The following is a 24541-nucleotide window of genomic DNA, read 5'->3' as shown; positions in this document are numbered from 1 at the left end:
AAGGGGGGATAGCAATCGGTGGGGAAGGAAATGATGGGATTTCTTTCCTCCCACCTTGGCCAACGCCCCAATGGACTTGGAGGGAAAGAAGCCAGCCCCTCCACCCCTATATATAGTGGGGAGGCGCATGGGAGCTTCACACGAAGTTCTGGCGCAGCCCTCCCCCTCTCCCAAGTCCTCCTCCTCTCTCGCGGTGCTTGGCGAAGCCCTGCAGGATTGCCACGTTCCTCCATCATCACCACGCCATTGTGCTGCTGCTGGATGGAGTCTTCCTCAACCTCTCCCTCTCTCCTTGCTGGATCAAGGCGTGGGAGACGTCACCGGGCCGTACGTGTGTTGAACGCGGAGGTGCCGTCCGTTCGGCACTAGGATCTCCGGTGATTTGGATCACGACGAGTACGACTCCTTCAACCCCGTTCTCTTGAATGCTTCCGCTTAGCGATCTACAAGGGTATGTAGATGCACTCTCTTTCTACTCGTTGCTGGTCTCTCCATAGATAGATCTTGGTGATACGTAGGAAATTTTTTGAATTTCTTCTACGTTCCCCAACATTAAGAACTAGGCTTTCTCTTCCTTTTATTAGGATCACGTGTTACTAATCTGTAGACTTATAAGATTGTTGGTTTTAAGGCTCAGTCCAGTTTCTACCTCCGTATGTTAACTGTTGATCTCGAAACCTTGATATTGTGCTTCTGAGTGGTTATGCCACCATTTTTGTAGCATGTTCAAATTCTTTTGAGCATTTACAACCATTATGTTGTCCGAGTCATCCCAGGTTTCTAAATAGTCTGAAGCATTTGCAAATTCCTTGCTCTCTTTTTGATGTCCCTTTGGGCCAGATTAACCACACTAATTAGTGAGTTGAGGTGCTCTATTGCCTCGACATATATGTTGGAGTTATTATTATGACCCTAGATGTCTAGAGGATCACCTAGTAATCTAGCCATGTTCTGTGTCCCAGTGTGATTATTCTGGCCATCATCCTCGAAAGCATCCCGTGATGCCAACTAGTTAGTAGGTATTCTACTTCTGGGTTTTGAACCCGAGATTTACCCTACTTACCTCATGTTGATAGTGATTGCTAGTTCCTTTAGGATACTAGTAACCTTTGCGTTAGTCCTCGAGGTCCATGGTATTTCCTTCTTCCAAATACTATGAACCGCTTATGGCAGAAGTTCCTTGAACCAAGAGATCACAACAAGAATGCTCACGATGAGTTCTCGATTCTATGAAGATACTCTGCCAGTCCTACCTCTCTGCATGGATTACCCGGAAGAAACTTGTTGAACTTGGTTCGACATACTAATCTATGCATCCACAACTCAGAAAACCGTATGTTCCTTTGAGTTGTCCCTCTTTAGTTGTCTTCTGACCCTTGTCTATCAATTGATAGTCAAGAGTATGCGTGCATTCGTTCATCGATACCTATTACTCTTGTGGTCCGTCAAGCCATTCTATTCTAGAATGACTAGGAGAAACAAACTCCAGAACCTTATCCATTTCCAGGATTGGGTCAAAGTAGTTGTGCTCTGCAGATCAAATTGCAAATCTAGCTTTTGTTCTGCTCTACCTTGCAGTATTACCATCTTTATATTAAGACTATCATGGGAATTGCACGCCATTCTATGAACTCTTGATACAGTGATACTTCTCACCCTCATTATTCATTTCTCGGCTCCCGTGTTGTTGCAACCGGAATGTCGACAAGTGAATCGTGATGTGTGAAATCAATACTCCTAGAAACCTTGTTGCTTGGTAGTAAATGGACAATATTCTCATTCTTAGCGTGTTGGTTCTTGAATCATCATTCTAAGACTGATCCTTATTTCTGGTGCACTCTTCGATCAATGAGTTAGGATAGTGTCAATCCTTGCTTATTCGATCATATCGTCTTGCCCTGAAAAGCAAGATTGTTCTCGAGTTTAGTAACATATCGGTGGTTCGTGATTTTATGAATATCTTCTCGGTAGTATCACCAAGTCATCACCTGACCGCTATGTTGAGCTCATGATCAAGTTGGTTTCATATAAACCACCCCTTCTCCAAGAATCTGTGTTGCATACCCCTGAGATGTTTGGTCAAGCTAAACAACAACTTGGAGAGTTGGAAGATGGAAGCTTGTCCAATTTAGTTCATCTTAAGGGATATCTTGTATGTGTGTTGAAGAAAGATGGTATTTTCATCGACTGGCCCTCATGATCAGTTTATGGACCTATCATCTTAACCAATCTTTGATTTGGGTATGGGCTATCATCAAATCAAATCAGAACCAACGATGTTCATAATGTTGTCTTACTCGTGGTTGATTCCTCAGGAATACACCATTATATCCTTTGGTCTGACCAATGCTATCACCACATTCATTTAATTATGGAATTCCATTTATATGGAAACCTGGATGAATTTTTTTTGAGCCCATCGACAACATCCTTGTCTTCTCCATAACTTTGATGAACATTAAGCTAGTGTTGGAAACTTTTGAAAGCATTTGTTCATGCTAGCTCATGAAGCATATGTTCGAATGTAAGAAGTGACTTCCTCTAGTTCATGTGCATTTGATGCAAGTTGCCGCCGTGGATTTGAGAAAGACAATGTTGCTTCCTTTGGAATCATCCCAAATCGATCATGCATATGTGCGAAGTATTCGGTGGTTTGGAGACTTGCAATCTTCACTCTATATGTGTCCCTAGCACACCAAGCCACTGATTGATTTGTTCAAGGAGAAGAAGTTCCTTCTTAAGAATCATGACTTATGTTAGGACTTCGCTATCCTCATTGATGGTTCCCCTCCTGAACTCGGTAGTGTTTTGTTGTAAGACTACCATGTGTTCAGGCTTGTATGGGACAACGTGTTCACATGTTTGTAGCAGAACCATCATGTTTTGGAGCTTACTATTGTAGTTCATTTCCCGAGAATCTCGCAACGGCATCTCGTCGATTTGTGTTGCAAACTTTCATTTTTCTTCCTAGACTCGATGAGTCTGGAATATCCTCACACCAACCAGATCTGAATCTCAGGCAGAGATGATGGTTGGAACATTTCCTAAGAACTATAATATTGGTCCCTCGATAACCGGTAAAGTGGATGTCGTGGCCAACACACCCAGCCGGAAGACCTATTATTGTAGTATCTTGATTGAGGAAGTTGGCCACCTCCCCATGAGGATTTCTTATGGATTTACTTCCGTAGTTATTCCATATTATTTTTGTGTTCCCGAAGTCCGACCTTTACTTGATGTCCTAGATATCAACCTGGTTTATTAAATGTGTTGCGCTAGCACATCAAGGAGAACATTAGAAGCGGAGTGCTAAATGTATCTTGGTCGATCATCCAGATTTTGTCCCCTTGGTCTCGCCAAGGTGAAATCTGAGAAGGCGTTATCTTCCTTTGCATCTGCATTGTCTGTCACTATTCATCATGGTAGTAAGATGTGTTGCCAGGATCCTTGACACGGATGTTGGTAAAACCTTGATGAATATGGAAGTGCTCAAGTTCTGGAGAGCACGCGCAAGCAAAATCATCCCTTGTGTTGTTTTCAACAAGGTAATCCACGTCATCCATTCTAATCCAAGTATGCCATTCTACCGAACTCTTTTAAACGATCGGTCGAGATTTGCCCTAGGCTGGTATAGAGAGTCTCAATGATCTCTATACCAAAGGTAATTCTTTTTGCCACTTAAGGTAATAATTCTGCGAATCACCCTCCTCCTAGGTGCCTCGTTGTGGTATCATGGAAACTCAACTCCTCGCTACGTTGACAACCGTTCATCACCCTCTTAGGTATGGAATTGTTGTCTACCTAGTGAACCCTCATCATCTGTTCCACTCCATCCCTCTAGATGTATGCTTCGTGTCTCAGCTTGGGGGATGCTGCTATGTCTCATCCCATGAGTTGATCCTGAGTTGTTCGGTCTTTGAGAAGATCAATTCTTCTAGAGTTTTCCTTTCCTCTTCTTGTCATGTTAGTTGGAGTTCTCAGAGCAAGACGTCCGGACAAAGATGAGGATCATATCAACGTTCTTATGAAGTGCACCCTGGATCGTGAAGATTGTGTTAGTTTGTGTCCCCTTTGTCCTCCTACCTCACGTCTTGAATCTCGGGGCGAGATTCTTGTTTAGTGGGGGTGAGTTGTCACATCCCTAGCCTTGCTATGCACTAGGACTAGCTTGGTTGTTGCATCATGTCTAATTTATTTGAAAGTTGAAATGGGGATTGCTCAAACCCTAGCACCAGATCAAATCAACTAGGTTAAAATAAAAATATTCTCAATGAACCCAAAATGCCCTTCAGAGAAGTTCATCATTTTTGGATTAGTCTAGAACCTCTCCCAAAAATGGTGCACATTTTTCTAGGCCATTCTGGATTTTTGAATTAAATCGTATGTTATTTGCATTTGGGCATTTAATTGCTAAATAATATTTTAAATGCTCAAATAATCATAAACTGAAATATTTGTTGTTGGTAATATTCCAAACAGTGACATTGAGAAGTTTCATGATTTTTGGAAATGCCCTGGCATTTTTATTAAAGCCAAACGCAATTACAGAAAATAGAAAACAGAAACAATTTAGAAAAGAGAGAGAGAATGCTTACCTGGGCCACTTACCTGGCCACCTACCTGTGCAGCCCACCAAAGCCGGCCCTGCCCAGCCACCATTCCAGCGAGCTGCTTGGCTTGGCCAGGCAGGCAGGCAGCTGCTCGACGACGAGCACAACATGCGTGCCACGCAGCTGCCCGCCGCCTCGCCGCTCCCATCGTCCAGCTGTTAACGTGGGACGAACCCTATCCCTCTCCCCGACCCCGCAGACACCCACTCCTCCCCCTGGCTCCTCTCTCTCGCCGTCCCCGACGTCGCCCGAGACGTCGTCGTCGCCGCCGCTCGCCACAGCCGCGTCCAACGCCGTCCCCGCGCCCTCTCACCGTGTCCGGACGGTTTCGTCGTCGTCGGCTACGTCGACTAGCCAAGCCGCACGACGCCGGAGCCCCTGCATCATCCCCGCCGCCGTCGTCTTCAACCTCGGGCCGCCCAGATCGCCATCGCCGTTCCGATCGCACCGAGCCCTCCTCGAGCACACTGACCATCCCTGCGGTTTTTCTGTGAGCTGTTGAACCTCCCCGTGCTTTCCATTTCGCCCCTAGAGTACCGTAGACGCCGCGTCTCCTGTGCCCGAACGCGCCGCCGCCTGACCTCGTCGCCGGTGCTGCTCCGGTGACCATTTGGTCACGGGCTTGTGCCCGTCACACTCCTCGCGCCGCGTAGAGACCGTAGGTGTTAGTGCCACACCGCCTAGGCCACTGCAGCCACGCGCACGAGCTGGCCCGAGCTTCGTCCTCCGCCAAACTCGTCGCCGGTGATGCTCCGGCCACTCCCCGGCCAAGCCATCACCACGGCTGGATGCGGGCGAGCACCAGCTGCCCGTAGCTGCTCTCCGCGTAGCAAATGAAGCCCTGTGGGCAAAACCCGCAGCACGCCGCCGCGTCTGGCCTCGCCGGCGGCTAAACGCCGGCAGGCTTTGACCCGTTGACCGGCGGGTTTGACCCCGCTGACTTAGTTGACTAGGTGGGGCCCTCTGCTAATTAACCTAGTTTAGGTTTAATCAAAATTAGTTAGTCTAATTAGCTACTGACAAGCGGGACCCACTGGTCAGGTTGACCTGGACGCCCCTGTTGACCCCCTGACCTCACTCTGACGCACTGCTGATGCAATAACTAATTTATGGATTTATTTTTATTTAGAAAATTCCAGAAATTGTTGCAAACTTCTAAAAATCATAGAAAATCAACCGTAGCTCCAAATCAAATAAATTATATATGAAAAATGATCAGAAAAATCCAATCTATCAATCTACACTGGTTTCATGCATGTTAGAACACATTAACCTTGCTGTTTAGGTGAAACAAGTTAATGCACTAATATGACCTCTTAAAATGGGTTTGCATTTGAATCTCTGGTTCAAATGGACTCATCTCAATCTGTTCTAGCTTGCATTAGCCAAAACACATTTTTATTGCCATGTCATAGCATGCATCATATTATTGCATTGCATTGATTGTGTTCTTTCTCTGTTGCCGGTGTTTGTTCCCCCACAGTAGACGTGGTTCCGACGATGAGTTTGATGACACCGATGAAGAACTATATTATCTTCAGAAGTGCCAGGCAAGCAAAACCCCCTTGTTCATTCCGATACAATCCCACTCTCTCGCTCCTGCTCTCTTTTACTGCATTAGGACAACAACGATTCATCTGTTACTTGCTGCGGTAGCTGAACCCCTTTATCCTCTGCATGACCTGTCATTGCCACAGTAAATAGATGAAACCCACTAGCATGAGTAGGAGTTGTTTGAGCCCTGTTCTGCCTACTCATTCATGCTTGCTTGTCATGCCTGCTACTGCTTAGAGTTGAGTCCGGTCTGATTCATCGGGGATGAATTGGAGGTGTGTCAACATGTCCTACTGTGTGTGAGCTAAGTGTGTGAACACGATTTGGTAAAGGTAGCGGTGAGAGGCCATGTAGGAGTACATGGTGGGTTGTCTCATTGAAGCCGTCCTTAGGAACTGAGTTCTGTGTTTGTGATCCATGAACAGTTGCTACCACACATTGGGTTCCGGTAACTCGACCCCTCTCGACTTATTAATTAACATGATCTCTGTCCAGGAGTTGCAACTAGTTTCTGGTGTTTGTAGGTAGTGTTAGTAGTCTACCAAGTGGCACCCGGTACAGGTGGGCTTGGGATAGACTAGGCACAGTGGCCCGGTGTACCAAGTGGCACCCGGATGGTGGACTTGGGAACCCTGCACACATCGTTTGGGGCCATGAGCGACACCCCGGCCGGATCTCCTTGCGGATGGAACCCGAATAGGCAATAAACCTGGATGAGAGACTTGTGTGGTTAGTCAGGTCGTGGCCGACACCCTCGCTGGGCTTCCGCTTGAAGGTTGCCGAGTACATGTCGTGTAAACGGCGGTAAGTGGTGAGAGCGTGTGTGAAAAAGTACACCCCTGCAGGGTTAATATGATCTATTTGAATAGCTGCGTCCGTGGTAAACGACTTCTGGGTTGCCTATACAGTTCATAGACAAGTGAAAGTGGATACTCTAAAATGCGCAAGATAAGCGTGAGTGCTATGGATGGCGTTCTCGTAGGGAGACGGGAGCGGATCCATAGTGGTGTATTGATATGGTGAATATGTGGACTCGTGTGCGCCACCTCAAAACAGTTACTTGCAGTCGTAGTTTAGGATAGCCACTGAGTCAAAGCTGGCTTGCTGCAGTTAAACCCCACCACCCCCTTTGTTGATACTGATGCATATGTAGTTAGTTCTGATGTAAGTCTTGCTGGGTACATTTGTACTCACATTGCTTAATTTATGTGTTTGCAGAGAGACTTCAGTCTCGCTAGTAGTTCCACGTGGACTTCGACGTTTAGCTTGTTACCTCAGCTACGATCTTGTGCCCTCGGCAGGATCTGGTAGATAGTCAGGCTTATCAGCCTTTTTCATTTGTAGATGTCTGTACTCAGACATGTTAAGCTTCCGCTTGTGCTTTGACTTGTATGCCCTGAATGTTGGGTCGTGAGACCCATGTTTATAATACCTCGCTCCTCGGAGCCTATTGAATAAAATACTTGAGTCGTAGAGTCATGTTGTGATGCCATGTTGTATTTACACATATCGAGCATATTGTGTGTATGTTATTGAAATGCTTGGTATGTGTGGGATCTTACAACCTAGTTGTTTATCCTTGGTAGCCTCTCTTACCGGGAAATGTCTCCTAGTGCTTCCACTGAGCCTTGGTAGCTTGCTACTGCTCCGGAACACTTAGGCTGGCCGGCATGTGTCCTTCTTCGTTCCTGTGTCTGTCCCTTCGGGGAAATGTCACGCGGTGTCTACCGGAGTCCTGTTAGCCTGCTACAGCCCGGTTTACTGGAGTCCTGCTAGCCCAGTTGCTACATCCCGGATTCACTCGCTGATGACCGACACGTTCGATGTTGGGTCATGTATGCATGTCCCTGTAAGTTAGTGCCACTTTGGGTTCATGACTAGCCATGTCAGCCCGGGTTCTTTGTCATATGGATGCTAGCGGCACTATCATATACGTGAGCCAAAAGGCGCAAACGGTCCCGGTCCAGGTAAGGTGGCACCCGTGGGAATACCGTGCATGAGGCTGCAAAGTGATATGATGTGTTACATGCTAGATCGGTGTGACGTAGGATCGGGGTCCTGACACAGTCGCCCGACCGCGGCATGTTAATTTATTTATTTTTCCTTTCGAGGCGTCGCTTCAGACACCCGATCGGTCTTCACTTATTTTATTGGGATTTCGGGAGGACTACCGCCTGACTTCCTTTTTATTTAACCTGACGTGTAAATTTATTATTTGAGTGTGCATTACTAATCTGCTCATGTGCACCATGTTTGCATTCGTTATATCTTATGTCCAAATTGTCTTGCGAGTACATTCAAAGTACTCACCTGGCTTGTTGATTTGGCCAGATGTTGACGAAGGCGATCTTATGGATGAAGAATACGATAGCAAGTCTGACGCCTAGAGGAGTCCCAGTCAGTCCCGGGCGATCCTGGAATTGGTCACTTGTATCATATACGCTTCCTCTACCCAAATAAATCATCGAGCCTCACTCCGGCGCTCGATGAGTTGTAAGATTTAGGAGTCATGTCACCCACGTCACTGTGACATATCCACCACCACTTTTATTACGAGTCAGTAGTTACACCACCGCACTCCTTGTGTCATATCCGCCTTTATGTATAATATCGGCATGCTTGTAATAAATTGTTGAGCAGCCTCAGCTCAACCTTGTATAATATTTAGTATTACTGGATTTCTGTATCAAGGATTTGTCTACTAGTAAGGAAGATTTTCCTATACTGGTCCGATGAAAGGGTCGGTTTCTCAATAAATGTTTTATTGGAAAACCGGTCCTGACAGTAACCAACTAATTCCGGGAAGTGGTTTCTCATCTGCAGTACGCGGATGATATGCTGCTATTGTTTGAACCCAACAGGCATAGCATAGCTACGGTCAAAGCTATCTTGCTGTGCTTCGAGCTCATGCCGGCCTTAAAATCAACTTCCACAAATGGGAAGTGATTCCCATGGGGATGGGGCCGGCCGAGAGCCAGGAACTGGCGGACTTGCTCAACTGCAAATTGGGCTCTCTTCCATTTCAGTACCTAGGTTGCCAATCGGGGACCGAGCTCCTACCATTCTGGACTGGGCCCTCCTGTGCAACACGGTAGCGGGCCGAGTTGGGCCGTGGCGAGGGAGATTCATGTCGTCGGGAGCGCGACTAATTCTTACCAACTCTAGTCTATCCTCGCTGCCCATGTTTACCATGGGCTTATTTATGCTGGCCCATGGTGTGGACACACCTCGGTCTCGGTTCTTTTGGGAAGGAGCTAGCCCCAAACGGAAATACCACCTGGTCAAATGGACAGCCGCGTGTCGTCCTAAATCCCAGGGGGGCTGGGGGTGATGAATTCGAGGATCATGAACGTAGCGGTCATGTGCAAATGGATCTGCAAGTTGTCTCAAAGGGAAACGGGGCTATGGGTTGACCTTCTCAGAGCCAAATACTTTCCCGCAGGCAACTTCTTTGTAGCCACAGGGAGGGGATCTCCCTTCTGGAACTCCATCCAGGAGCTCAAACCAATCTTCGCCATGGGGGTGAAGTTTCATGTTAATGACGGGAACTCAGCTCGCTTCGGGCTGGAACTCTGGATTGATGACCAACCTCTTTGGTCTAGGTTCAGAGACTTGTTTAACATAGCTCTCGAGCATAACAAGTTTGTTGCCCAAACATTGATTGAGTCCCCGCTGGTGCTGCTATTTCACCACGAACTCACAGGCCCGGAGACAACAAGTTTGATAAACTTGTTGACTCTTGTTGAGGGGGTGGCTCTATCCCTTGTGTCGTGGCACCTCAACGCCTCTGGCAAGTTCTCCATAAAATCCCTTTACTGAGCCCTTGCTAGAGGACCCCACCAGTAGGTGGCTTCCGGGCTATGGAAAGCTAGGCTGCCCCTCAAGATTAAAGTCTTTTTGTGGCAACTTTGTCGTGACAAACTTCCCACGTCCGTCAACATAGCCAAACACAACGGCCCTGCTAACAAGCCCTGCACGGTCTGCGGGGAGCAAAAGACCGGTAATCATGCCTTCTTCCAATGTCACCTTGCTGGGTTTGCTTGGAGTGCGGTCCGCGAGGCCGCAGACCGGGACTGGGATCCGAGGTCCAGTTCTGAGATGTGCGCTATCCTGTCGTCCGTTAGTGGCTCTGCCAGGTGTGTCCTATGGAGTTGCATAGGGGCATTACTCTGGGCAGTTTGGCATATTAGGAATAAGCTTACTATCGAGGGTTCCTTCCCTTCTCACCCTGCTGATGTAATCTTCAAATGTGTTATGTTCTTACAGCAATGGGCACCATTGGAAAGGCGCCAAGACGTTGATCTGCTGCAGCTCGCTGTTGCCCGTCTTCGTCAGGTCTACGCTTTGGCAAGAGCTCCTACACCGCCACATTAGGTTTCTGTGGTCTCTTTTGGTTTCATCTCCGCGAGCCTGCGTGCTCAGTTTCAGCCGGATATGGCTTATAATCCTGACATTGATCTCCTCGCCTCGCCTTGCTTGATCTTTTGAGGGTGCTCGTCGTCTTGTATGACTTTATGTTTGTGTACGCTGCCTATTGTAGGCTTTATTCAGTTACCGGACACTCCTATCCTCTATGTTCTAAAAAAAAGTACCAGAGAGGAAGAGAGCTGAACGAGCGAGAGTTGCGCGCGTGCGATCTGGTCTATTCAAGCCCAGCGTGCATGGTTTTTTTGCAGCACGTGCATGGTTGTTGGGTTAAGCCCAACAACTATCCAACCAGCATGTACATGTATTTTGTATGTGAACACACTTATAGACTAGCTAATCCCTACACATATCAGCGTGTTTGGTAATCTTAGGGAAGAGGAATGGGAATTAATGGTGGGAGTTTGCTAGGCGATTTTGACGTGGGAAATATACTTTTTATCCCAATCCCTTGTTTGGGGCCTGACGGAGGATGATGCGTGGTTTTGACATGGAAAAAAGCATTAGCTGGCCTAATTAAATATGACGACGGCTCTGATCTTGTTTAAGCATATGCATGCCACTAACGCACAATGTATTTCGTAGACTTGGCTCTGATTATTGTGCAAGATCTGGATTGTTCTAGCATCTCCACATTGCATCTGCAGATGCCAGATAGGAAGGCAGTTAGGCTACAGATTCAGAAAGAAAAATGATGCCGCAGTTGGAAGTTCATTCAGCGAGGATTTTTTGTCGTATTTGTGCAGATTTGCACCGGGCTTTTCAGCTATCTTCGATCACTTGACATGCACAAAGAATAGAACAATTTTTTTTTCTTCTGATGTCAATTCCGAGTCTCACTGAATTACCAGGGGGTACCACGGAAGACATGTGCGGGAGTTGGCCCTCTTAGCTCCCCTTCCCTTCCCTTCTTAATTCCCATACCCTCCAACCATACAACAGATTTCTAGCCTCATGCCCTTTCAATTCCCATTCCCTAGTTTAATCCCCCCCAACCAAACAGGCCGTACGTGTTAATTAGTACTAGTCCACATCACGTGTGTGTTAGACTAACCAAACCAATACATGTGTGTTAAGGTTATAATTCAACTTAAATTATAAAAATAAATAGATATAAACAAGGTGCAAATTCACATCTAAAAATATTTTATAAAATCTTAAAACCAAGTATTTCAACTATGTTAATTACAATTAATATTGTTTTAATTAAGAAATAAAACAAGAATTACTAATCCACATAAAATCATAGAATTGAATACTAGGTATGACTCAAACTAAATTGAGATATAAAATCACTTGATTTCCTTGTACTTACTATCAAGGTGTCTCAAGTTACCAATAATAATAATACTAAATAAAAAATTAATTATAAAATATAAACTATGGAAACAAGAGTTGACAATAATAATCTAATAAAAATTGTAACAAATGCACTGATAAAACCTTGGATGGTTAGAGGGGGAGAAAATCCATGTCATCTTATGCATAATAGCATCTTGCGGATTTCTTGCAACACTAGTCCTTATCAGACTATATGTCATTTTTAGAACCCGAGGCAACGACGAGTCTTGAAGCCTCGAGTTACATTACCTATAGATCGTCACGCAAGTTCATACCTTGCATGCCTTTTGTTTATGCTTTCATAAAATCATCTTTACAAAACCTCTACTTGCATAATCTATTCATTGCATTAAATAAAATTATGTTCAGTACTATCAAATCAATGCTGGGTGGTGGAACTCAGGATGATGCACGGTGGTAGAGTTCCGTTGCACCGGGCTTAATAACCAAAGTCACCAGACATTCTAGCGTCGTAGAGACAGTGTTGACCACGGAACTGGTATAGGACGGGCGAGTCTTAGTAGTCCTTCTTAATGTTGATGTGCCCTCACACAGATTCGCCGCGGGGCGTAAATCCGTATAACCGGCCCAGGGAGTCAATATATCCTATCGGCTACGGGTGCCATAAATACCCTATGGGTAGAGGGCCGTCAATCCTTGATCGCTAGGGCGGCATAAATGCTCATCGTTCACGGGGCCGTATAAACCCTACTTGTAGCAGATTTTGGGCAAAAGAGGGATAACTCTCGAGCCAGGGGTAGGGGAATTGTGATGAGGACATCATTACCATTGTTACACCCACAACCCCTGTTGCTATACATACTGGACCAATCTCTAGATCTCACACACGCCAATTGAATTACCAGGTACTTCCGTTTGTTGATAACAATTCTAATGTTCATGAGAATATGATGTTGCCTAAATTGGATTCATTTGTGTTGATTACTAATGGGGGCTAGCACGGACAAGAGGGATGAACACTAGAGAAGAAACAAGCATGGAGATGAAGGCGCGCGCGAAGGAAACCAGAACGGCATTTCTAGTTCAGATTTCAGTACTTTGAAGCCTCCATGATGACATACAAGGACATGGACGAAATATACAAGATGCCCTTCCATAAATTTCGTCCATAGCTTATAATAGGTGTTGTGCCACCTTATTTTTAGGCAAGGCCCATGTAATTTCGAAATACTTGGGTATAGGCTATTTTTAGAGTCCGTATGTGTGGGGAAACAAGAGCTACGGTTCGTTTTGGACCCCTCCTCTAAGGGTCGAGAAATTCCCCCCTCTTCCTCCATATATAGAACCCTTAGGGTGTCGTTTAGACTTTGGGTTTTGTTTAGATTAAAAGTTCGCCATAGCTACAACTTCGCGTACTTCGTTTGTGCTCAACGACCAGATCAAGACGTCACAGAACCCCACCTTGATCGATAAAGCTTTCATCTTATATTCGCAATATCTAGATTGCAATCTTAGTTTCTTGCTTGGTCTTCATTTGCTTGCAGGAAATAGACCTTCGTTGTCAGGTTGATCGTGGTGTGGCATGGTCAACAACCTCTCGGAGTTGGTTTAGCAATTGGTAATGCACGGCATCCCACACGTTCATAGTCGGAACATCAAAGTATACTCCTCCGAAATGATAATCACCTTCTCATCGAAAGATGGGACACCTTTGCCTCTATAAAGTGGTATCAGATTTCCTGATTGCTCGGTGAGATTTTACAGTTTCTCATAGTTTAGATTGAGTTTGTTCTTCATACCTACAGTCCACGAAAAAGCCACACAAAAAAATAGGGTTAGTTCCTCATGTCCAAACCAATCTGAGCCTTTGCATAATCTTGTTAGGGTTTTGCTTTGTTGAATTTGCGGTTGCATCGTCGTGTCTAGTTGCTGGTCTTAGCGTCTAGTCCTTAGAATTTCAAGTTCTGTCACATTTTTGTCACGCCGTCGCTGCACCATCTTCATCGTTGTTGCCTTATACCACCATCACCAACATCTTCCTTGCCGCTGCCATATACATCTGCCTGTCCAGGACCAATTTGAGTCCACATATACATCCACCTGTCCACAACCAATCCGAGTCCACATATACATCCGCCTGTCCATGACCAAACCGAGTCCAAATATACATCCGCCTATCCACCACCAATCCGACTCCACATATACATCTGTTTCTCCACCACGAATCCGAGTTCTTTTCATATTAGGTTTGTTTTCGAGATTCATCTATTTTTCATATTTGTGTTTCCTTGCATGAGTAGGTTTTGAAAAAAAAGTCGGGAGACCCCCGGGCAGTTTTTAGGCCAAACTTTTAGCAGGTGAAAAAATATTTTTTCCCTATCCTGTTTTTAGGTCCCACGAAGCGTTTTGAGACACTCGCCGTCATAGTATTTTTTTTGTCACACTTTTTGGTCGTCGCTGCCCTAATATTTTAAAAAATAGTCAAAAAAATTCGTCCCTATCCTGTTATTTTGAGTTGGGAAGAGTTTTGAGACACTCTCCATTATAGTGATTTTTCGCAAAAAAAGTGCACGGAAAAAAAGAGCGAGAATGTTTTTAGAGTGTGCTTTTCCCTTGTTTACGTGTCGCGTCGTGATTTTGTTAGTGTTCTAGGCTTGCATCTCTAGTACGGTCTAGCCTAGGACCAGCACAGTACCATCGTTGTGCATTTATTCAACTTTGCATCTCTGAATTGATTATTAGTGACATTTTTGCTACCATATCATAAGCCTTCCCAGCTCCACATACATCTGCATCGTGCGTTTGGCACCACATGGAAATCGCTCTGTCCAAGCTTTGAGAGTTTTGACTACAATGGTTGTCGATCACCACCTGCTGCTGGGTAAGATCTAGTAAGAATTTGAGGTATTCTTGACGGATTTGTGACACCCCACCACCACCACTTTCTAGTAGTTTGTAGGATCATATTCTTGTGTGTTTCTTTTTGGTGCTAACCATGGCAGGACCACAAGCCGACGAGATTTACTAGGAGAACTTGACGAATAAGGAGCTTCATGATAAATTTCAGCAAATGTTGTGTCAATAGGTGGAAGATGTGATGGCCAGCTTTGGAGAGGCACTGGAGAGAATAGATGATGTTAAGAAGACAATTGACACCAAGTTGGACGCCAAGTTCGATGAAGTACTCATGCGTCGTCCACAACCACCACCTGCATCTGCTGCACCATTGCAACAAGAGCAACATCCACCTCCACGTCGCGATCTAGCACAGCGAGCGCAGCGTGTTCCTCTTGAGCCATGACAAACTTCTGGTGTTGCTGCTACTGCTATTGATGCTTCTGTACCTCCTACTACTACTGCAGAGGGGGACTATTACGAGGATGAGGTTGATAAAAATTAGAAATATGTGCAACCACCATAACCACCACCACCAGGTTGGCCTCATGCATATATTCGCAACGGTATGGCTACAACACCACCTCGGGTACGATATTATGACCATATTCCTAAACTAAAATTGAATATTCCACTTTTTGAGGGTAGATACATTCCTGATGTATATCTTACTTGCGAGTTAGATACTGAACAACATTTCACATGCTTACAATATCCTGAAGATTGACGTGTTGCTGCTGCTGCTGTTTGTGAATTCAGTAGTTTTGCTTCTGTTTGGTGGTATGAACATTGTAGATTATATCATGGTAATATCCCTACTACTTGGTCTGCTTTGAAAACTGCTATGCATGCTCGTTGGGTTCCTCCATGTTATCAACGTGAATTACTTCAAAAACTGCAACATTTGAGACAAGGAAAAAATTCTGTAGAGGAGTATTATCAGGAATAACAAACTGACATGATTAGATTTTTTATTATTGACGATAATGAGGCTATGCTTGCATATTTTATGCGTGGATTAAATAGAGAGATTCAGACCATTTAGAGTATAAAGAGTATAACAATATCACTCATTTATTCTATCTTCTTTGCAAAGCTGCACGTGAAGTGCAGGATCGACATGCATTGGCGCAAACTAACTTTTCTACAGGTCGACCTTCATCATTGACACTTCATGCATATTCTACTTCCACACGTTCTGCTCCATTGGCACCTCTGTCAACTGCCACCTCCAACTGTGATACAAGAAAGCAGGCACAACCACCACTATCTTCCAAGAGCACACCTTCTAGGCCTGCATAGAGTTCTTCTTCATCCATGGCCAAAAGGGCAAACACATGATACTATTTGTCATCATTGCAAGGGTGGAGGTCATTATGCGAGAGAAGGCCCATCTAAGCATGTGATGATTGCTACTGAGGGTCGTGGGTATGCGTCCACTAGTCACTATCCTACTGCAGGTTGTTGCTAATGCGACACTACGATCAGAGACCCTTTGACGAAACCGTGTGCGATGCATTAATTGCAAACGGTGATGTAAAAAAACCACCAAAAAAGAGGCAAAATGTTTGCGATGGCGGAACCTTCAAACACGGTTCCAATTTTAGTTGCATGCACGATGCAGGGCACACGGTTGATCCATTCGAACTGTTTGCGATGAGGTAGAACAACAAAAACGGGCAGCCATATCAAGGTGTGTGCGACATACACCATACAGTTCACTCAGATGAACTGTTTGCTATTAGGAAGTGCAATAGAAATGTTTAGCCAGATCAAGTTGTGTGTGACATACATCATACGGTTCACTCGGATGAACTATTTTTGATAGGGGAACACAACAGAAACGGTTCAACTTAACAAGATGTGTGTGATATGCGCCATACAGCTCACATAAATGAACTGTTTGCGACGAGGCAAAAGAACACAAACGAGTCGTGTAAACAAGATGCGTGTGATACGCGGCAAACAGTCGACTCAGATGAACTGTTTGCGATGAGAAATTACAACATAGACGGTTACTATAGTTAATTCGTGTGTGATTCTGTGTGTACAAAAAACTTTGAAAATTGCAAACTAGTTGCTTGTGGTGGCTAGGAGTATCGCACACAATGCGTCTGCGAGTACTCGTGTGTGATGATTAGTAAGTTACACGTATGTTTCCTTATGTTAACACGTGTGTGAATTTGCAATATGGACAGTTAATATGCAAATGCCTTCTGGACAGCGGGCACAGGCTTAAACTCAATGAACTATGTACGATACTAATACTTTCCATGAAAATTTAAGAACTTGGCTAACAACATTTGAGTAACATATATATAGTGGTTACACTATTCGACAAAAGGAGGATCCTCATAACACGGTTTTGACAACCATACGGTCCATATCTACATACATAAAATAGTAACATCTATCACATTTTAAGAGGCTTAGGGCCAACAACCATATGGTCCTGATAACCCACAAGTGTAGGGGATCGCAACAGCTTTCGTGGGTGAAGTACAACCCAAATTTATTGATTCGACACAAGGGGAGCCAAAGAATATTCTTGAGTATTAGCAGTTGAGTTGTCAATTCAACCACACCTGGATAACTTAGTATCTACAACAAAGTATTTAGTAGCAAAAGTGGTATGATAATAATGGTAACAGTAGCAACTGTAAAGATAAATGTTTTTGGGTTTTTGTAGTAGTTGTAACAGCAGCAACAGAAAAGTAAATAAGCGGAGAACAATATATGAAAAGCTCGTAGGCAATGGATCAGTGATGGATAATTATGCCGGATGCGATTCCTCATTTAATAGCTATAACATAAGGTGACATAGAACTAGCTCCAGTTCATCAATGTAATGTAGGCATGTATTCCGTAAATAGTCATACATGCTTATGGAAAAGAAGTTGCATGACATCTTTTGTCCTACCCTCCCATGGCAGCGGGGTCCTAGTGGAAACTAAGGGATATTAAGGCCTCCCTTTAATAGAGAACCGGACCAAAGCATTAACACATAGTGAATACATGAACTCCTCAAACTACGGTCATCACCGAGAAGTATCCCGATTATTGTCACTTCGGGGTTGTCGGATCATAACACATAATAGGTGACTATAGACTTGCAAGATAGGATCAAGAACACACATATATTCATGAAAATATAATAGGTTCAGAACTGAAATCATGGCACTCGGGCCCTAGTGACAAGCATTAAGCATAGCAAAGTCGTAGCAACATCAATCTCAGAACCTAGTGGATACTAGGGATCAAACCCTAACAAAACTAACTTGATTACATGGTAAATCTCATCCAACCGATCACCGTCCAGCAAGCCTACGATGGAATTACTCACGCACAGCGGTGAGCATCATGAAATTGGTGATGGGGGATGGTTGATGATGACGACGGCGATGAATCCCCCTCTTCGGAGCCCCGAACGTACTCCAGATCAGCCCTCCCGAGAGAGATTAGGGCTTGGCGGCGGCTCCGTATCGTAAAACGTGATGAAACTTTCTCTCTGAATTTTTTATCCGCGAGACGAAATATATGGAGTTGGAGTTGAGGTCGGTGGAGCTCCAGGGGGCCCACGAGATAGGGGGGCGCGCCCTACAGGGGGGGCGCCCCCCTGTCTCGTGGACAGGCCCTGGGCCCCCTGGTGTATTTCTTTCGCCCAGAAATTCTTATTAATTCCAAAAAGTGCCTCTATGAATTTTGAGGACATTCCGAGAACTTTTCTTTTCTACAAATAAAACAACATCATGGCAGTTCTGCTGAAAACAACGTCAGTCCGGGTTAGTTTCATTCAAATCATGCAAGTTAGAGTCCAAAACAATGGCAAAAGTGTTTGGAAAAGTATGTACGTTGGAGACGTATCAACTCCCCCAAGCTTAAACCTTTGCTTGTCCTCAAGCAATTCAGTTAATAAACTGAAAGTGATAAAGAAAAACTTCTCCAAACTCCGTTTCCCTTGTTGTTGTAAACATGAAAAGCCAGTATTCAAGTTTCAGCAAATATTATGAACTAACCATACTCACAATAACACTTAGCTCTCATAATTACTCATATCAATAGCATAATCAGCTAGCGAGCCATAATAATAAAACTCGGATGACAACACTTTCTCAAAATAATCATAACATGATATAACAAAATGGTATCTCGCTAGCCCTTTCTGAGACCGCAAAACGTAAATGCAGAGCACCTTTAAATATCAAGGACTGACTAAACATTGTAATTCATGGTAAAAGAGATCCAGTCAAGTCATACCCAATATAAACCAATAGTAATGAATGCAAATGACAGTGTGCTCTCCAGCGGGTGCTTTTAATAAGAAGGGTGATGACTCAACATAAAAGTAACTAGATAGGCCCTTCGCAGAGGGAAGCATGGATTTATAGAGGTGCTAGAGCTCGATTTTAAAATAGAGATTGAATAACATTTTTAGCGGCATACTTTCACAGTCAACGCAACAACTATGAGATGGTTGTATCTTCCATACTACATGCATTATAGGAAGTTCCCAAACAGAATGGTAAAGGTTTATACCCCACCAACCACCAACAAGCATCAATCCATGGCTTGCTCGAAGCAACGAGTGCCTCCAACTAACAACAGCCCTGGGGGAGTTTTGTTTAATTATTTTGATTTGCTTTGATCTTTTTGGATCATGGGACTGGGCATCCGGGTTACTGGCCCTTTCTCGTGAATGAGGAGCGGAGTCCACTCCTCGTGAGAATAACCCACCTAGCATGGAAGATATAGGCATCCCTAGTTGTAAGATGAGCTTCTCGAGCATACAAAACAGAATTTCATTTGAAGGTTTGGAGTTTGGCACATACAAATTTACTTGGAACGGCAGGTAGATACCGCATATAGGAAGGAATAGTGGACTCATATGGAACAACTTTGGGGTTTAAGGAGTTTGGATGCACAAGCAGTATTCCCGCTTAGTACATAAAGCGATCAAAAGTGGAGATGATGTTGTAGGGAGAGATCAAAAGTGCATAAAGCTCTTCTTGACAAAGATATATAGATCTAGTTAGGGGGCAAATAGGTCACTTAACTAAGTGCTACATCTACCTAGCTAGCTAATTTGGGAGGAGACAACTTCAACTATGGAGGGGAAAGGAAAAAGAGAAAGGAGATGCATTAATGGAGGTGGTGTAGTTAGGTAGGAGTAATGAAGAGAGAGAAAGGTGGATAGAAGAGAAAGAGTAATGGGGGAGAAGTATTGAGGAAGAAGAAGAGTGAGAGTGGGAGCATGTGGGGGAGGTAGGGGGAAGGGAAGAGAGGAGGGGGAGGGGAGGCACGGGTGGGGAAAGGTGGTGGGTTGGTGCAGGTTAGCAGTAGCGCGGGAGGAGAAACGCGTTGCTGCTAAATAATTAGCAGCAGCGCGCTTTGGGCAACGGCGCTACTGCTAACAGTGACAATTTTTTTTGGCAATTTGAAATGTAGCAGCAGCGATCCCAGTAAAAGCGCGCTACTACTACATGTGTAGCAGTAGTGCGGTTCAGCCCACGGCGCTACTGCTAAATGGAGATCGGTGAACACCGCCGGTGGATATTTGTAGCAACGCGGTTTACGCAGAGCGCGCTACTGCTAAAAATTTATCAGCAGCAAGTTTCCAGCACACACGCTACTACTAATTAGCAGCAGCGCTCCTTTTTGAGCCGCGCTGCTGCTAAGATTCTGTGTATAGGCTTTTCCCTAGTAGTGTACAAGTGAAGGCTAGCAAAAGACTGGGAAGCAACCAACTAAGAGAGCGACAACAGTCATAAACATGCATTAAAATTAATTCACACCGAATACAAGCATGAGTAGGATATAATCCACCATGAACATAAATATCGTGAAGGCTATGTTGATTTGTTTCAACTACATGCGTGAACATGTGCCAAGTCGAGTCACTCAATTCATTTAAAGGAGGATACCATCCCATCATACCACATCATAATCATTCTGATAGCATCTTGGCATGCAAGGTAAACCATTATAACTCATAGCTAATCAAGCATGGCACAAGCAACTATAATCTCTAAATATCATTGCAAATATGTTTACTTCATAATAGCTGAATCAGGAACGATGAACTCATCATATTTACAAAAACAAGAGAGGTCGAGTTCATACCAGCTTTTCTCATCCCAATAAGTCCATCATATATCGTCATTATTGCCTTTCACTTGCACGTCCAAACGATGTGTATAATAATAAGAGTGCACGTGCATTGGACTAAGCTAGAATTTGCAAGCATTCAACTCAAAAGAGAAGGCAAGATAATATGGGCTCTAAGTTAAATAAACAATCATGCATATGAGAGCCACTAAGCATTTTCAATATGGTCTTCTCGACCCACAAAAGAAAGAAAAGAAAATAAAACTATTTACACGGGAAAGCTCCCAATAAGAAAGAAGAAGAACTATAAATCTTTTTGGTTTTTCATTTTAATTCCTACTACAAGCATGGAAATTAAACTAACTAATTTTTTGGTTTTTCTCAAGGTTTATCAAACACACAAGAAGAAAACTAGAAAAAGGAATTTAAACTAGCATGGATAATGCAATGAAAGAGTATGAGCACCGACGACTAGTGTGTGAACATGAATGTAAAGTTGGTGAGAAATACGTACTCCCCAAGCTTAGGCTTTTGGCCTAAGTTGGTCTAGTACCAAGGACCGCCGGTACTCTCCCTGTTGTAATGGGAGGTGTAATCAGGATACCACTGGCTGGTCATCTCTGGATCCCACTGGACAGATGATGCACGATAAGGGTCCAGTTCAGGTTCCGGCTCAGATTGAGGTTCCGGAGTAAAAGCTTGGGCTCGATGATTGTTCACTGCTTTCGGTGTGACAAGAAAATTTTCTGCAAGCAAATCAAACAACAAAGGCGCAGGCAAAATAATAATCTTAATGTGTTTCTTATTAAATCTAAGTTTATACAAGAGCATTCTATCTTCATTGTCAACAATAAACTTGTGTGCTACCATGCTGTTGTAATCTAAAATGTGAGGATGCAATTTTATCTCCCCCTTCTCAAGGTGCCTGATGGGTATCTGAAAATGTCTAGCAAGACGTGCAATATAGATACCTCCAAATATGGGGCCTTTTGTACGATTCAGGGCTAGCCGTTTAGCAACGACGGCACCCATACTAAAAGTATTGTCTCCAAGCAAGGCATGTTGAAGAATGATAATATCAGGAACGCTCAAGTTTCCACTATTTCCACGACCAATCAAGCATCTACTAGAAAATATGGCAAAGTAGCGTAAAACATGAAAGTGTATGCTAGAGAGTTTTGCCTCAGAGCCCTTCTTTGGCTCCTCTACAGCGATAGTTTTAACAAAGCCACCCACATCTTCACGATGGGGTTCCTCTAATTCTCCCTCATAAGGTATCCTACACACCGCGCAAAAATTACTTAAAGACATTTCTCTGAATTCATCGTATAAATGAAATGATACTACAGGCGGTGACTTCTTAGGATAATAATAAAAGTTCTGCATGAAAGTATTTGTGAGTAAGAGATACTGATCGATTCGGTTGTTGATGAAATCGGCGAGGCCTGCAGTCTCGATCAAAGAAAAAAATCTTCATGAATTCCAGCTTCTTTCAAGAAATCCTCGCATGGCCATTCACACGACCGTACTTCCACTAAGCCAGGAAGATTATACTTGGCCTTTTCCTTCTCTTTGGCTTGTTTTTCCTGAGAGCCTTGGCTAGAAGAGCCCCTCAAAAGTTTCCTCAATATTTTCTGAAAATTTCTGAATTTTTTTGTAACTTCAAGATAAAAGTGCATAAAACTAAACAAGATTGATAGCAACTACTCCTACAAGTGCCTAGAGCCTATATCATGCATTGGAATTGCTTGGGACCTCAAAAATTTAACATGCAAGCTCAAGAACATGGTCACCTATGCAGCAAAACTTTGCAATGAATAAAGCACTAGAACAAAAACTAATTGGACCAATGGAGGAGTCACATACCAAGCAACAATCTCCAAAACCAGTTTTGTGATTGGAGCTTTGAGCAAGGAGACCAAAAATCGCAGCAAAACGAGCTAGAACTCGTGCTTGAGCTGGATGGAGATTTTTTTGGGTGGAAGATGAAGTATGTGGGTGCTTGCATAAGTGGAGGGGGGCCACCAGGGGCCCACGAGATAGGGAGGCACGCCCTATAGGGGGGGGGGCGCCCTCCACTCTCGTGGCCTGGTGCTTGCCTCTCCTGCAGTGATTTCAGCGCCTAAAATCCTCAAATATTCCAGAAAAATCATACTAAATTTGCAGGGCATTTGGAGCACTTTTATTTTCAGACTATTTTTTAATGCATAGATAATTCAGAAAAAGACGGATAATACTATTTTTGCTTTATTTATTCTAAATAACAGAAAGTAGAAAGAGGGTACATAAGGTTGTGCCTTCTAGTTTCATCAATCTCATGATCATCAAAATGAACCCACTAACAAGGTTGATCAAGTCTTGTTAACAAACTCATTCCGAATAGCACGGAACCGGAGAAATTTCGAATAACACTAAGTTACCTCAGCGGGGATATGAAAATCCCCAACAATAAGAATATCATACTTTTTCTTGATAGTAGGGAGAGGAAATTCAAAACCTCCAAAAATAATAGTTGGAACTTTTTCAATAGAATTGATGCTATGAACTTGAGATTGTTTCCTCGTAAAGTGTACCGTATGCTCATTACCATTAACATGAAAAGTCACATTGCCTTTGTTGCAGTAAATAACAGCTCCTGCAGTGTTCAAAAAAGGTCTACCAAGGATAATAGACATACTATCGTCCTCGAGAATATCAAGAATAACAAAGTCCGTTAAGATAGTGACATTTGCAACCACAACAGGAACATCCTCACAAATACCAACAGGTATAGCAGTTGATTTATCAGCCATTTGCAAAGATATTTTAGTAGGTGTCAACTTATTCAATCCAAGTCTACAATATAAAGAGAGAGGCATAACACTAACACCGGCTCCAAGAGCACATAAAGCAGTTCTAACATAATTTCTTTTAATGGAGCAAGGTATAGTTGGTACCCCTGGATCTCCAAGTTTCTTTGGTATTCCACCCTTAAAAGTGTAATTAGCAAGCATGGTGGAAATCTCAGCTTCCGGTATCTTTCTTTTATTTGTAATGATATCCTTCATATACTTAGCATAAGGATTTACTTTCAGCATATCAGTTAAGCGCATACGTAAGAAAATAGGTCTAATCATTTCAGCAAAGTGCTCAAAATCCTCATCATCCTTTGACTTGGATGGCTTAAGAGGAAAGGGCATGGGTTTCTGAACCCATGGTTCTCTTTCTTTATCGTGCTTCCTAGCAACAAAATCTCTCTTATCATAACATTGATTCTTTGATTGTGGGTTATCAAGATCAACATCAGGTTCAATCTCTACATCATTGTTTTTGCTAGGTTGAGCATCAACATGAACATTATCATTAACATTATCACCAGGTTCATGTTCATCACCTGATTGAGTTTCAACATCAGAAATAGAAATATCATTGGGATTCTCAGGTGTGTCTACAATGGGTTCACTAGAAGCATGCGAAGTCCTATTGTTTTTCTTTTTCTTCTTTTTAGAAGAACTAGGTGCCTCTAAATTATTTCTCTGAGAATCTTGCTCGATTCTCTTAGGGTGGCCTTCAGGATACAAAGGTTCCTGAGTCATTCTACCTGTTCTAGTAGCCACTCTAACATCAAAGTCATTTTTATTGTTTAATTCCTCAAGCAAATGATTTTGAGC

The sequence above is a fragment of the Triticum dicoccoides genome, chromosome 7B (assembly GCF_002162155.2).
Source record: "Triticum dicoccoides isolate Atlit2015 ecotype Zavitan chromosome 7B, WEW_v2.0, whole genome shotgun sequence".
Lineage (NCBI taxonomy): Eukaryota > Viridiplantae > Streptophyta > Magnoliopsida > Poales > Poaceae > Triticum > Triticum dicoccoides.
This window is presented reverse-complemented; position numbering follows the sequence as displayed.